Raw genomic sequence first — 12,853 nt, 5'->3', positions numbered from 1 at the left:
GTGAAAACGACAGGGGTTCACCTCCACCAGGATTTTACATCAAGACAGACAGCTGGAGTTAGTGATGGTGATGTATAAACACTGCAGTGAACACGTAGCCACGGTCCCTTGCTTAAACCATTAGGAAGCACTGCCACTCCCAGACTGGGACTGGAACCCTCCAGTCCTGACCCCTGCTCTAACCATACGTTTGTGTTCTAGGTGTTCACATCAATATGGCTTACGCTGAAGAACTGGAAATCCGTACTATTGAGGGGCAGGCTTGTACCCTGCACATCTCTCACCCTCTTACAAAATTCGTAGCTCCAGAACCTCACCTGCGAAATCTCGCCATGCACCTGTTGGTTTCATTGTGTGTACAAATCTGTGCTTTTCACAGCTTGTTAGCCAGCTGCTCGTGACTGTGCCTTGTGTGTCTGAAATCTCTGGAGCATCACACTTGGGTCTCTCTTGTCCACTTCCATCCCTCCCAGCCCTTGTTGTGGGGTAGATCAAATACAGCATCAAATAGTCTGAATTAGCTGGTGGCTTGGTGACTTTTCAGCCTCACCCAGTTAAAGAGAAATCCTGACTTTAAAGAACGTGGTTTGCAGTGTTGCTGTAGCCATAGGATGACCAGACAGCAATTGTGAAAAATCGGGACTGGGGGTGGGGGGTAATAGGAGCCTATCTAAGAACAAGACCCCAAAATCGGGACTGTCTCTATAAAATTGGGACATCTGGTCACCCTATGTAGCCATGTTGGTCCCAAGATGAGAGCTACACAAGGTATCTGTTATTGGCCCAACTTCTGGTGGTGGGAGAAGTGAGTTTTCTCAGCTCCTCATCAGGTCTGAGAAAGGTACTCCGGGTGTCACAGCTAAATACAAGGTGGAACAGATTGTTAAGCACAAGGAGTTAATGCATGTGGAAGACACCGTTCAAGACCAAGTGGGCAGTCATAGGACAAAGAAGGGTTAGTGGGTTACAGATTGTTGTAATGAGACTTAAGCCAGTGTCTCCACTGAGTCCATGACTGTTAGGCTACAACTACACGACAGCTCATGTTGGCATACTTTGTCCTTCAGGGAGGTGGGTGAATAAACCACCCCTGAGCGACACAGATCACACTGACAAGTGCTGGTATGCACAGGAGAGCTTCTCCTGTCGACACAGCTACCGCCGCTCGCAGAGGTGGTTTTAGAGCATCTTCACCAGACACTGCAGCTGCACTGCATGTGTAGACATCTAGCAAAGTTATGAATTTAAGCTCCCAGGCTCGTCTTTTGAAGGTGCTCTGCAGGTTTCCACTGAGGATGAGGGCTGAGACGTCAGCTATGGAGTGATCGTTTTGTGAAAAGTGTTCACCAACCAATGACAGGGTGTCTTTGCCTTTTATCATTTTTCTGTGTGAGTTCATGCAAGAGCGCAGCGATTGTCTGGTTTCACCCACCTAGTTCTTGTTGGGGCACTTGATGCGCTGGATGAGGTACACCACATTGTGATAGGCGTGTGTAGGACCTCTGGTTCTTGAAAGATGTGTTGGAGGGGGTATTGATCATCATAGCTGTGGAGATATGTCTGCAGGTTTTGCATCTGTTGTCATGGCATGGTCTGGTGCTGCTTTGAGTTGTCCTGGTCTATGAGGAGTTTGCTTCTGACGATGAGCATGGCGAGGATTGGGGGTTGTGGTCCCCATCAAGTATGGATTTTAATTGATACCTCATAAGGGTTCCAGTGTGGGGTGACAACAAGGGGTGTGTGATCAGTGGGTTTTTTCCCTATTGAAGCAGGTTCTTTCTGGGTATCTGGGTGGCCCATTCCATGAAGCAATCTACTTCTCGGGCAGTTTGGTGAAGGCAGTTTTAAGTGCGTGTGTATCCTGGACTTTCCCCTTGGAGCATATTCTGTGAGATCTGAGTGCCTGGCCGTAGCTTGCAGAATTCTTGGGGAGTCTGGGGTGGTTACTGGCTCGGGGGCGGTGATGTGTGGCTGTACAGTTCCATTGGTGAAGCTGACATGGTGTCCAGGAAGTTGATGCAGGTGTGGGTGTGCTCTAGAGAGAGTTCGGTGGGTGGGTGGTGATTATTGAAGTGGTGGAAATCCTGTATGGGTATTTAGGTTGTTACGCCAGCAGAACCCAGCACATCTCAGAAATCGCCCCTCTTCTTGGGGTTAATGCAAAGATGAAGGGTTCTTTTTTCCCCTTAGTGACTCGCTAGTGCAGTTGGTCCAGCATGAGACTCTTAATCTCAGGGCCATGGGTTTGAGGTCCCTATTGCGGGTGTTACTCTCCTCTCCTCTCTCCACACCTTCCTCTTTCACAGAGCATCACATCAGATTTCACCAGCCAGCAAAAAGCTGAAGCTGGCCTCTCCAGGAAAGTAGATTAAAACCTGAATGTGTTGCTACCGGCCCTTTAAACCCTGTCTTTAGAAGACATTCCTCCTCTTTTAACCATGCACTTGGCTCCCTGCCTCCAGGAGATGTGATTTCACGCCCTGCTGCTTGCTGAATAGCCCTGCCAGTTGCCACCACACAGTTGTTAATCAGCCCAGAATGCAAAGGGGAAAAGGGGGTGCCGGCCTGCTTTCAGCCGCTGAGCTCATCAAAGATTTAAATGCAGAGTCTTTGACAACTTCCCCAGCCTTAAACTGCCTTGTAATTAAGTTTAGTTAGCTGTCAATACAGTGAATAAGCGATGCCCCCTGGGGAGGTGACACCTGCCTGGCAATTTGTAATGCTCTGGGCAGGGATGGGATGGCATTTCCCAGCTAAGGTTATCTCCCATCCATGAAATAGCATGAGTTATGAGCTAATGGTGCTTTGTTAAAACGATATTTTCTATCAGAGAGCGAATCTGGGACCAGATGGATCAGTGAGCGATCAATCACTCCCTGCCATTGCCGCTGCTGTCTGAACCTTCTCCCATGCATAATAGCATCAGATCTGCGAGACGGATTTATAATTTGGTCATCTATCTATTCCCTTCCGCCAGCCGGTCGAGCGTTTTTCTTTTGAATATAATGCACCGGGATAAAAGATCCATCACTCCAGTGGAGAATCAGGAGCTGGGCGCCCTGGTTCTAACATCAGCCCTCCCGCAATCATAAGCTTTTTCGGGACAGAGACACCTCCAAGAGGTATGAAATTGAGTTGGTCAGGAAATTTCCCCGCGCAGAACCAAGTTCAAAGAAAACAATGTTTTTGTTTGCACCAAAATTTGTTGTAGAAATTGTTCAGGTTTTTGACACAGTTTAAAAAAAAAAGAAACTTTTTTTTTATAAAGTACCTGAACATTTTCAGGTTTGTGAGTTTTCAGTGGGAACCCCGAAGTGGACTTTTTTGTGAAAATTTTCCAGTTTTTGGAAAAATTCATTTCGCACCAAAAAATGTTTTGTTGGAAAATGTTTGCCCCGTTCTAATATAAACCATGGAACAGCCCCATCGCTATGGGGCGGGGGTGTTAAGTCCACATAAGGCTGAGTTGTGCCAAGAGATTTTTCTTGCCTTTATGGAAGAATTATCTGTACAACTGTCATTAAAATGAACAAATCAGCAGAGGCGCCAGGGATTGCATGGGGCTGAAGCGACTGAGCCATCCACTTCTCTATCCAGCAGGGGCGGTGAGGTTAGACATTAGGAAAGACATCTAACAGGGGAGGGAGTTCAGTGCTGGAACAAATTACTTAGGGGGGTGTGGAATTTCCATCAGTTTTTAAAGGTATTTAAGGTTAAGGTTTTTCAGAACCGGCTGGACAAACTCCTGTCAGGGACGGGCTAGATAATACTTAGGTCAGTTGCACTGAGGCAGGACTAGCGAGGTCCCTTCCAGTGGTTCTCCTCTACGGCTGAGTCCTGAGCCATGTTAGCGTGGGCTGCTTGCTCGGCTGCTGCCTGGCTGTCCCTGGTCTGTGGCCAAGTAGCAGCCTTCTGGCTCCTGGCTCTGAGCAGCAGGGGGCTGGATTTGGATCTCCCCGGAGTCGGGTTTGGGGCTTGAGCCCCGGAAGCAGCTGGGAAGTGTTGCAGGGGTGGGACCGAGCATTGCATGGGAACCCGTGTGGGTTTACGGGATGTTAAACCCTCCCCAGCTCCCTGGGCGGAGGGCAACGCCCCGGGGGATAACAGCTCGGGGACCAGCTGGGGGTGGGTCCTAGTTTAAGAAGCTGTTTGCAGTTGAACCGCAGGCCTAACGTCCCGGTGCAAGGGAGCAGCAAAGCAGGCGAGGCATGTGGCTGTGACCCCTCTCCCCAGCGCCGAGCCAGCATGGGCTTGTGAGGCCAAAGACCACGTCTCTTCCAGGCCCTTAGGACGGGGCAAGAGTGGAGCACACGGCACCTTCCGCTGCAGCATCTCCGGCTCCGTTCCATCCTTTGCAGCTGGACAGGGAGTAGGGGCAGCTCATGCATTAGACATTCCCCATGGTGCTGTCTTGGCCATCTCATAGCAAAACCATGTCCAAGGGCTTGTTTATTGATTGGGCAGCTCTCTGCACGCAGCTTGCCTTGATTTCATTAGGCATGTGGGGCTGCCGCTCGTTAGCAGGAGGCAGGGTTTCCTCCTCTGGCGGGACACCCGTCTGCAAAGCATCAACCAGCCTGGGTCCTGACTGTCACGTTGCTGTGCCTAGGTATTAGAAACCAGCCCAGTTGTACAGCTCCTAGCACAACGGGGTCTGGGGCTCATAGGTGCTAGCACCATACGAATAACAATTCACTTCCTGCTCATTAACAGCAGCTGGTGGTGTGGGGACGAGGGGGAGATGTCCTGTCTGTGACAATACTCAGGCCCAGCTGTTTCTGAAAGAGGTGCAAGAAACACTGCAGAAGGCTGTGATGGAATAACTGGCCCCTAAGGAAAGATTTCTCCCCATCCCCAGCTGTTGGAGGTCAGCTCATGTTGTAGGGCTTATAAACCTTCCAAAGCTCTATTCTTAATCCTTATTTCTCGTCACTGGATATGCTTGTTGTCCATATAAATGTCCAATCCTGCTAAGCTCTTAACCTCTGTGATCGTTCGTGGAATGGCCCAGATCCATATGGAAATGGGCAGCTCTGCTACTTGCAGCATGTCTTGCTCTGTGGCAGCTTGCTAGCGAGGGAGGCCAGAGATCAGCGCCAACAGCGGCGGTAGAAGGGCTCTGTACAGCGTGCAGAGAGCGCGAACTATCCCCATGCTCCAGAGCAGTGAAACAGCCTGGGTTAAACACTACTTCCTTGCAGAGTGTGCATTCTGCTTGCTACTATCCTCCAGGTGATAGATTCCCTATAGTGGGTGACATTCCTCTTGCAGGTGGAGCCCTGCAATAGCGCTGCTGCAGACTCCCACGGCGCCGAGCGGCACGGCTAGGAGGTTAGCCCTGGCACATCTTTCTTTGTTTTCAGTGCAGCCCAAGAAGCTAGCCCCAACCAGTGCAACCCCCTGTTCCTGCCTCCCCGCAAAGGCACGTGTGCCCAACGTAATGCTGCACAGGGCCTTGTGCTTCCAGGCCTGCCAACCCCACGGGCAAAGGGGGGTTGTGGAAGGAAAGTCCCAAACTTTCCTCAGCATGTTGATCGGCGCTCGGGGGCAGCTGTGCGGGGTGGGAGGGCCTGACTTGTGATGGGGGGTGACGATGCTGTGCCAGCATATGGCCGTCTGCCCGCAACCATGGGGCTTTGCGGGGACAAAGGGATGTGCGTTCATCCCTCCGTCCCCATAATTCCCTGGTCTTTAGTACTGCGAGCCTATAAGCAGCATTGTCTCCTGAAGAGCTGGCGATGGGCTCAGACGATGCAGTGTCTCCATGAAGTGAAAGGGTCCCTTCCATCATGGAGGGCGCTTGCAGGCCAATATTACATGCTGCAATTGGGCGCTCCGGTGCGATCTGCAACAGGTGCCAACACCCACTTAGCTCAGACGTAGCCCTCCAGCCCTTGTTCCTCTTTCAGTGCACCTCTCCTCCATGGAGAACTAGCTGGAAAAATCTTCCCTTGTTCCAGGCTTCTTCCTCACCTCTGATGTGACCTTTAGTGAAGGTGCCAGCTGCTATTAGTCAATTTCAGTGCCAGCAAAACCAGCCTTCATTCTGCATGTGTGTGGTTTTTCCCTTCATGTTTCTACTCTAGCTGGAGGCTCTGAATTTCTTCTCTGCATGGGTTGGTTTTCTTCCCCACTCTTTGCTTTCACATTTGGTCTCATCTGAGCCTGAGGAGTCTGTGGCCTGCTGAAGCATGTATAACAAATCATGCCCCAACATCTCCTCGCTGGGGGAACTGTTCAATGTGACTTGCATGCTCCAAGTTGTGCCAAGCCAAGCCAGGTACGGGAGAAAATCTCCAAGGCAGGAGGAGAGGAACACCTAGTCCGTCTCATGGTCAAAGCACATAATAGGCATGGGTTAATGAATCCAAAGGAGAGCCTGGTTCTGCTCACACACCCAGGTAAATCAAGAGTAACGCTAATCAATTTACACTGGAATAAGTGAGAGGAGAATCAGACCTATTGGTCAGATGTGGAAGCAGAGGCAGAGAGGCTGCAATTTTCAGTGCCAGTGGCGCTACTAACGTTCTTTCAAAACCTCAGCCCCAGCAGCTCCATCGAGGAGTGGCCCCCCGGAGGCAGACTAGCCCTTGTAACATCCTATTTCTTAGTCCTGTGCTTAAACCTCTGGCCCACAAAGAGAGCTGGTCTGTAGAGAGTTCCCTGGAGACCCATAAGAATGGTGAATCCAGCTAGTGTTCATTCTGGAGGCGGGGAGAGGCCGCTGCTTATTCTAACTGACCCTGATCACTGGGCTGTGGCTGAGTGATCGTATCTGAGTGTGTGAAATGGAATGGTTTTATGGAACCCGTTATAAATCCTCTGCCAGCAAGGAGGACTCCATTGCTTTGTGGGTGTGTGGTAATATATGTATATAATTGGACACTCACTCTGTTAGCAAACTGAATAATGGAAGAGGTTTGATCTCTACCCCTTGACAGATAATGCTGGAGAAAGACAGAGCAGAGACACTGAGGGGTTTGGTACTGATGCCCGCCACCACTGTCATCACCACCTTGTCAATATCCCACCTCCACCCCTGGGGCCAGGGGAGTGATACTGACGAGAAGCCACCTCCCTGTGTTTGGAATAAGCTGCTTCCTTTTAAAAAGATTCCCTCTCTGCAAAAGTTTGGAAAGAACCAGTCAGATGCAAAACATGCAAAAAACTATTTTACTGACAAACAGCAAAGGACAGGCGGCTAAACCGATCACCTATTATACAAACATTATCGAAAGGGAAGGCTTGGCTGAAATACATTCACTCATTGACTTCCCCCCCACCCCACCCTCCAAAAAATCACAGTGTGCTCCCCCTGCCCTGCCCAATCAAGCTTGCTGAAGCTCTCAGTAGGAGCTGCTCGCTCTCCCCTTCACTTAGCGCAGAACCAGCGCAGCTCCGAGCCCGACTTCCAGAATACAAAATGCAGATGACATTCATTTATGCAAGTGCATTAAAAAGAAAATTAGCCATTATTGCTTTTCAGATCGCAAGAGAGCTTATTCCAGGATTAAATCCGTAAGAGTGTAATCGCTCCCTGTCGCTCGGGAAATACCACCATACGCTGAGCCTACGTCTCTATCTGATGTGTGCAAAATTGTTTTTGAGTGTAGAAAACAGGTAGAGAGGGACTGAAAATGGGGGGAAGTTTTACTTCAAGTTTTGCTACAGTGTCCCCATAGTGGAGCATTATTACAACCGCCTGGATCCTGTAAGAGACGCTGCTGCCTTAGTCACTGTGAACGGAGGGTGCTCAGCACCTCACAGGATTGAGGCCTTTGGGGTGACACTAATCACTCACGGTGCCGGCATCATTTCTTAGCCTAAATCACAGTGCTCTGCTTGAAGAAGGGAACAAACTGGGCGACCACAGTTAAAAATGAATATGGCCAGAGACTAGAGAGTAGTATGGAAAAATAGCGTGTGATACAAATGGGAGCGCAGATACACACACCAGCCCAGGCAGAGATTAACACCCGCTTTTACCCACAGACAGACACAGCAGCACGACTGGGATCTTACCACGAACGCTCCACCAGAACGCAGGGAACTGACAGCGCAGAATCACCGCGCCCATTAAAAGTCCAACTGCACTCCCTGCCGCTGCCCTAGGTACTCAACCACAAACACGCCACCACATGCATGCACCCTTTGCAGCCCCAGCGTGTGCCACTAGCTCGCCTACAGCTCAGAGCCCTGGCTCACCGCCTCAGACCAGAGTGGGGGCTGCAGCATCAAGGCCTGGCTGGAATGTGCACAATTTTCAAAAGTGCCTAAATCCCCTTGACTTTCAGTGAGACTTAAGCTGTGACAGGAGCCCACTGGCATGTGGCCTCCCAGGTTCGTGAGAGCTGCTGGAAGCAGAGTTAGCTGAGCGCTTGCTCATCCGCACTGCGGGGCTGGCTACACTGCACAAACGTGTGCTCTTACCTCGGGGTTAAAACAGCAGTGAAGACACGGCGAGTTGGCTTTTAACGCTGGTTTGCCACCTCCAGTGTAACTCAAGCTGCTCACCCCAGTTAAACACCGAGTGGCTGTGGCGTGACTGTAATTTTAACCCGAGTTAAACCCCACCTTTGTTTTTGCAGTGTAGCCATAGCCTCCAGAGGCTTCCCCTGGCACTAGTAGGAAGGAACAGGAGTGTTGTGTGTAAGACACGGCAGATCGATGGGGGCCTGCTGAGGCCGCAGCTGGCTTCAGCCTGTCTAGTTTTGGGTGCCATGCGTTAAGAAAGAGGTGGACAAATTGGAGAGGGTGCAGAGGAGAGCGACAAAAGGGTTAGAAAACCGGACTTGGGAGGAAAGGTCAGATAACTGGGGCCTGAGGAGGGACCTGATAATGGTCTTCAAGTATGTTAAGGGCTGGCGTAAAGAGGACTATGCGCCTTTGAGCTCATGTCCACTGAGCGTAGGACAAGCCGTAATGGGCGGAAGCTGCAGCAAGTGCGACTGAGGTCAGGTAGCAGGAAAAGCTTTTCACCATAAGGGCAATTAAGCTCTGCAAAGGCAGGTGTGGAAGCCCCATCATTGTAATTAGACAAACATGGCAGGGAGGCTCTAGGTTTAGTTGAGCTGCCGGAGCGTGGGAGGCTGGACTGGATGTCTGCTCTCGGGCGCTTCCAGTCTACGTGTCTATGAAATAGTTGCATAATTTCCCCAGTGTACACAAGGTTTTAAAGCAGCTGCTCCTGACTCCCACCATCGTTAAGCTCCCAGCCTGAAAGCCTCCCCGACACCCGCCCCCCCACCAAAATCAGCGACTGCAGAGGCAGCGTTGCCTAGTGGATAGAGTACTCGACTGGGCTCAATAGCCAAGCTCTGCCCTTGAGCTGCTGGGGCACTTGAGGCAAGTCACTTCCCTCTGCTTCTCTTTTGCCATTTGGGCTATGAGCCCTCTGGGGGGAGAACTGTCGCTTACTAAGTGTCTGTACAGCACCTGACACAATGGGGCGCTGAGCTCAGCTGGGCTGGCCCCCTGCTATTCTATTGTAAGGGAAGGAGAGCCAGTGCGACTGCAAAAACGGTGATGACTATGGACCTTCTGCTGGTGCTCAGCCCAGACCCGAATCCTCCTTTTGGGTTCTTAGCAGATACTTTAGGCATTTCTTTTCCCTCAGTAGCAAAGACTTGTGCATAGAACTAGGGTGTCAAAACCCTCCCTAATATTATATCTAATTCCCCTAGTGCTGTTCCACAGTAGAGCGCAAAGCACTTTATAAAGGAGGTCAGTATCATCGCCCCCGTTTCACATGGGGAAACTGAGGCACAGGGCACTGATGTGATTTGCCTGAGGTCACCCAGCAGGACTGCGGCAGAGCTGAAAATAAAACCCTGCTCTCCTGAGTACTCTAGTCACCCCATCGCCCTGGCACAGCTCCATTGACCTCCCTATCATCAAACCCATTGCCTGCCACTTCTGCCTAACCCGTAAGCCTCCACGCTCAGCAGCCACCAACCACGACAGCCAGGGAGGGTGATGATGAGGTCAGAGGGGGAACTAAACAAAAGAAGCCGATTGGCTTGTCAGGCACAAAGACCCGCCTTTGTCAAGTATGGGGCTTTTCTTAAGCCTGAAGAAAGAAGACAGGGAAACAAAGCCCAGAACTCGGGCTGGGCAGGATGGTGAGCGGCAGGGATTTCACTGAGGCGCTGGGGATTAGTCCCTAGCTGGGCACAGCAGGCTTGACTTTAAAGAGGGGCTGCTGGCAGGATTTGGGGGGCGTCAGCAGCCCTGTCTCCTTTGCTACAGCCCTTACAGCCGCATGCCTCTGTTCTTTATTGAAAGTGGCGGAATCACAGGGCCTCGTGGTCTGAAATTACAGGGGGAAACGTTCGTTCCAGTCCCTGCTCTTGAGATCAAATGCAGCGAGACAGTTTTAAGCTCTGTCTGCTCTAAAAATAGCCCCTCCTGAGGCTGCAGAAAATTCCCCTTCTGCTGAAACCTTCTCCAAAGCAGCTGCTTCCTGAACACTAAGCCGCATGCAGCGCTACCCAGGTCCCCGTCCCTCTGTAATGCCATCACAGGCTACTCCCTAAGCTTGCTGCCCAGGCTTCCCCCGTTCCCAAGGACCCGGCTGCTCTTTACCCACCCTCAGCCCTGCTTTGCAGCTAGATCCCACCCCCCACTTCTCGCTGTCTGAACCCTTGTGGTTTTTAGACTGGATCAGAGGCAAGAGCACAACGAACAAGCCACTAGTATTACACATCAGACAACTGAACAGGGGGCAAACACCCCGCACAAACATCCAGGCAGAAGCAAAACAGACACGTGCACGGGGAAGGGGACGCCGGGACGGGAGCCCTCACAAACAGCTGAGCTGCAACAGCAATGGGCTCAACTGGCCACCAGAACGCTCGCCCGCACCCTCAGCCGTCGGCAGCCAAGGCCCGGGATGCCCGGTCATGGGGTGGGCCTCGAGTCTGCGCCATGAAAAGGCTTTGGAATCGCCACCCCGTTAACGCTCATGGGGGTGATCCTGGGGGCTCTTAAAAAAAAACCCACCAAAGAACCAGCGCTCTTACCTAACGCTGCTCTGTAACGGCCTGGGAGCGCTTCCTAGGCGGAACAAGCCCAGCCCGGCCGTGCTGTTAGGCGTGCCTGGAAACCCGGAGGCTGGGCTGGGTGCTGCCGCTCCGCAGGCGTGAATGTCACCAGTCCGTTCCTAGGGCGCACTAGTCACTAATGGCCCAGCTGTTGCACACGTTTTCCCCTATTCCGACCTCTGTTACACTGGGGTAAATCTGGAGTCGCTCTAGTGCCGTTCATGGAGCCGCCCACCCCTGTGACCCCACTGGGAGAAGAGACTCAGGCTAGGAAAGTCATGCGGGTGTAACACACACAAGAATGGCCCTGGAGGGGATGAATTCACACTGTGCTGAGGCTCCACCCAGCCACCTCCGGGCATAAGGGGTGCACCGACCTGCTTGCATAGAGGTGCCTCTGGCCCAGCTGCTTTTGGCTGCATATGCCTGGAGCAAAGTGCATTGAATTCACTGTGTATTGCCACTGCCGGCAGTGGCCTGGGGGCGGTCAGACCCTGTGCTATGAGGATGTGCTCTGTTCCACGGCGTGGGGCTGAGCCACGTTTGGGCCTCCCTCCCCCAGCCGGCCATTGCTCAGGGAGGGGGGGACTAAACTAGTCTGTGTATGGATGAGAGGCCAGAAGGAAAATGGGCACAGCCCCCTGCCCCGCGAGAGGCAGGGCCTGTCCTGAAACTCTCCCATGACTGGAGCAGCATGAGCCATCCCTGGGCACGTTAAGCTGTGTCTTGAGTAACCAGCAAATCAATGTACCGAGCACAGCTCCAGTTCTAATGGAGCCTGGGCCTGGCATCACCGGTTTTCCGCTCGCTGCTGCGGTGGGCACCTGTCGAAGGCTGAGTTAAAGCTCATTTCCTACCCCCGGGCTGTTTGATAGATTAAACAAAACGAAAGGCAGCTCCTCAGGGTGGGTAAACTGGCATCACAGAATCACAGGGTTAGAAAGTCCCACCAGGGTCAGCTGGTCTAACCCTCTGTCCAGAGGCAGGATGTGTTGTGTCTAAGCCAGCTTGCTAGCCAGGCGCCACTGACGGCAAGGGGCCAGCTCCTGTCAAGCAGTAGGGCTCATTGAAGTCAATGCCAGTTTACACCAGCTGAGGATTGAGCCCACAAGGTTCATTTCACCCAGCCCAGCTGTACCGCCCTTTGCCTTGGAAAGGAGCTGCTCCCAGCCCCGTGTTTCCAAGTGCCTCCAGCCAGGAAGCCTCAAATGCCAAACGCACAAGCAGCGGAACACACGCACCGATGTGGCTCAGCTGGCCATGTATTTTCCAACCAGGTGTGACTAAAAGGCCAGATGTGCTATGAACTATCTAAGCTATAGAGAACAGGGGTCTGCATTTTGTTTTCTAAATTAAACTAGTCCCAGACAGAGGAAGCCAATTAAAAATAAGACAAGGTGGGGGGTTTTGGGGGTAGTGGGTCCACCCCCCCAGCCATTGCAATCGAAACCTAGGCAGGTTCACACAGAATCCAAGAATTCACAGGGGGGACATTCATTTTTCCCCCTGCCCTTTAAACTCAAGTAATACAATAGGAGCTCAGTAGCAATGAGGGCTCCCCCTTCAGTTCTTGGTGCGGGCCCCTCGCCCCTGACTCACACTGAGTTAGAGGCTTGTTCTGCGAATAGTCCCAGTGGACCCATCCGCCTGAGCGTGCTCCCCGTGTCCCCTGCAGGAAGTGTATTGATGCAGAGGGGCTCCGGTCACATAACCTTAGCTCAGGCAGCACGGCCAGCATGCTCAGGGCGTTCTCTGTCCGGGAATGCGTTTTTATAACCCTCACTCGCTCCACTGAAACCAGCACTTAAGCC

Source organism: Mauremys mutica, chromosome 21, assembly GCF_020497125.1.
Source record: "Mauremys mutica isolate MM-2020 ecotype Southern chromosome 21, ASM2049712v1, whole genome shotgun sequence".
NCBI lineage: Eukaryota > Metazoa > Chordata > Testudines > Geoemydidae > Mauremys > Mauremys mutica.
The sequence above is the reverse complement of the archived record's forward strand: the minus strand, read 5'-3'. Positions refer to the sequence as shown.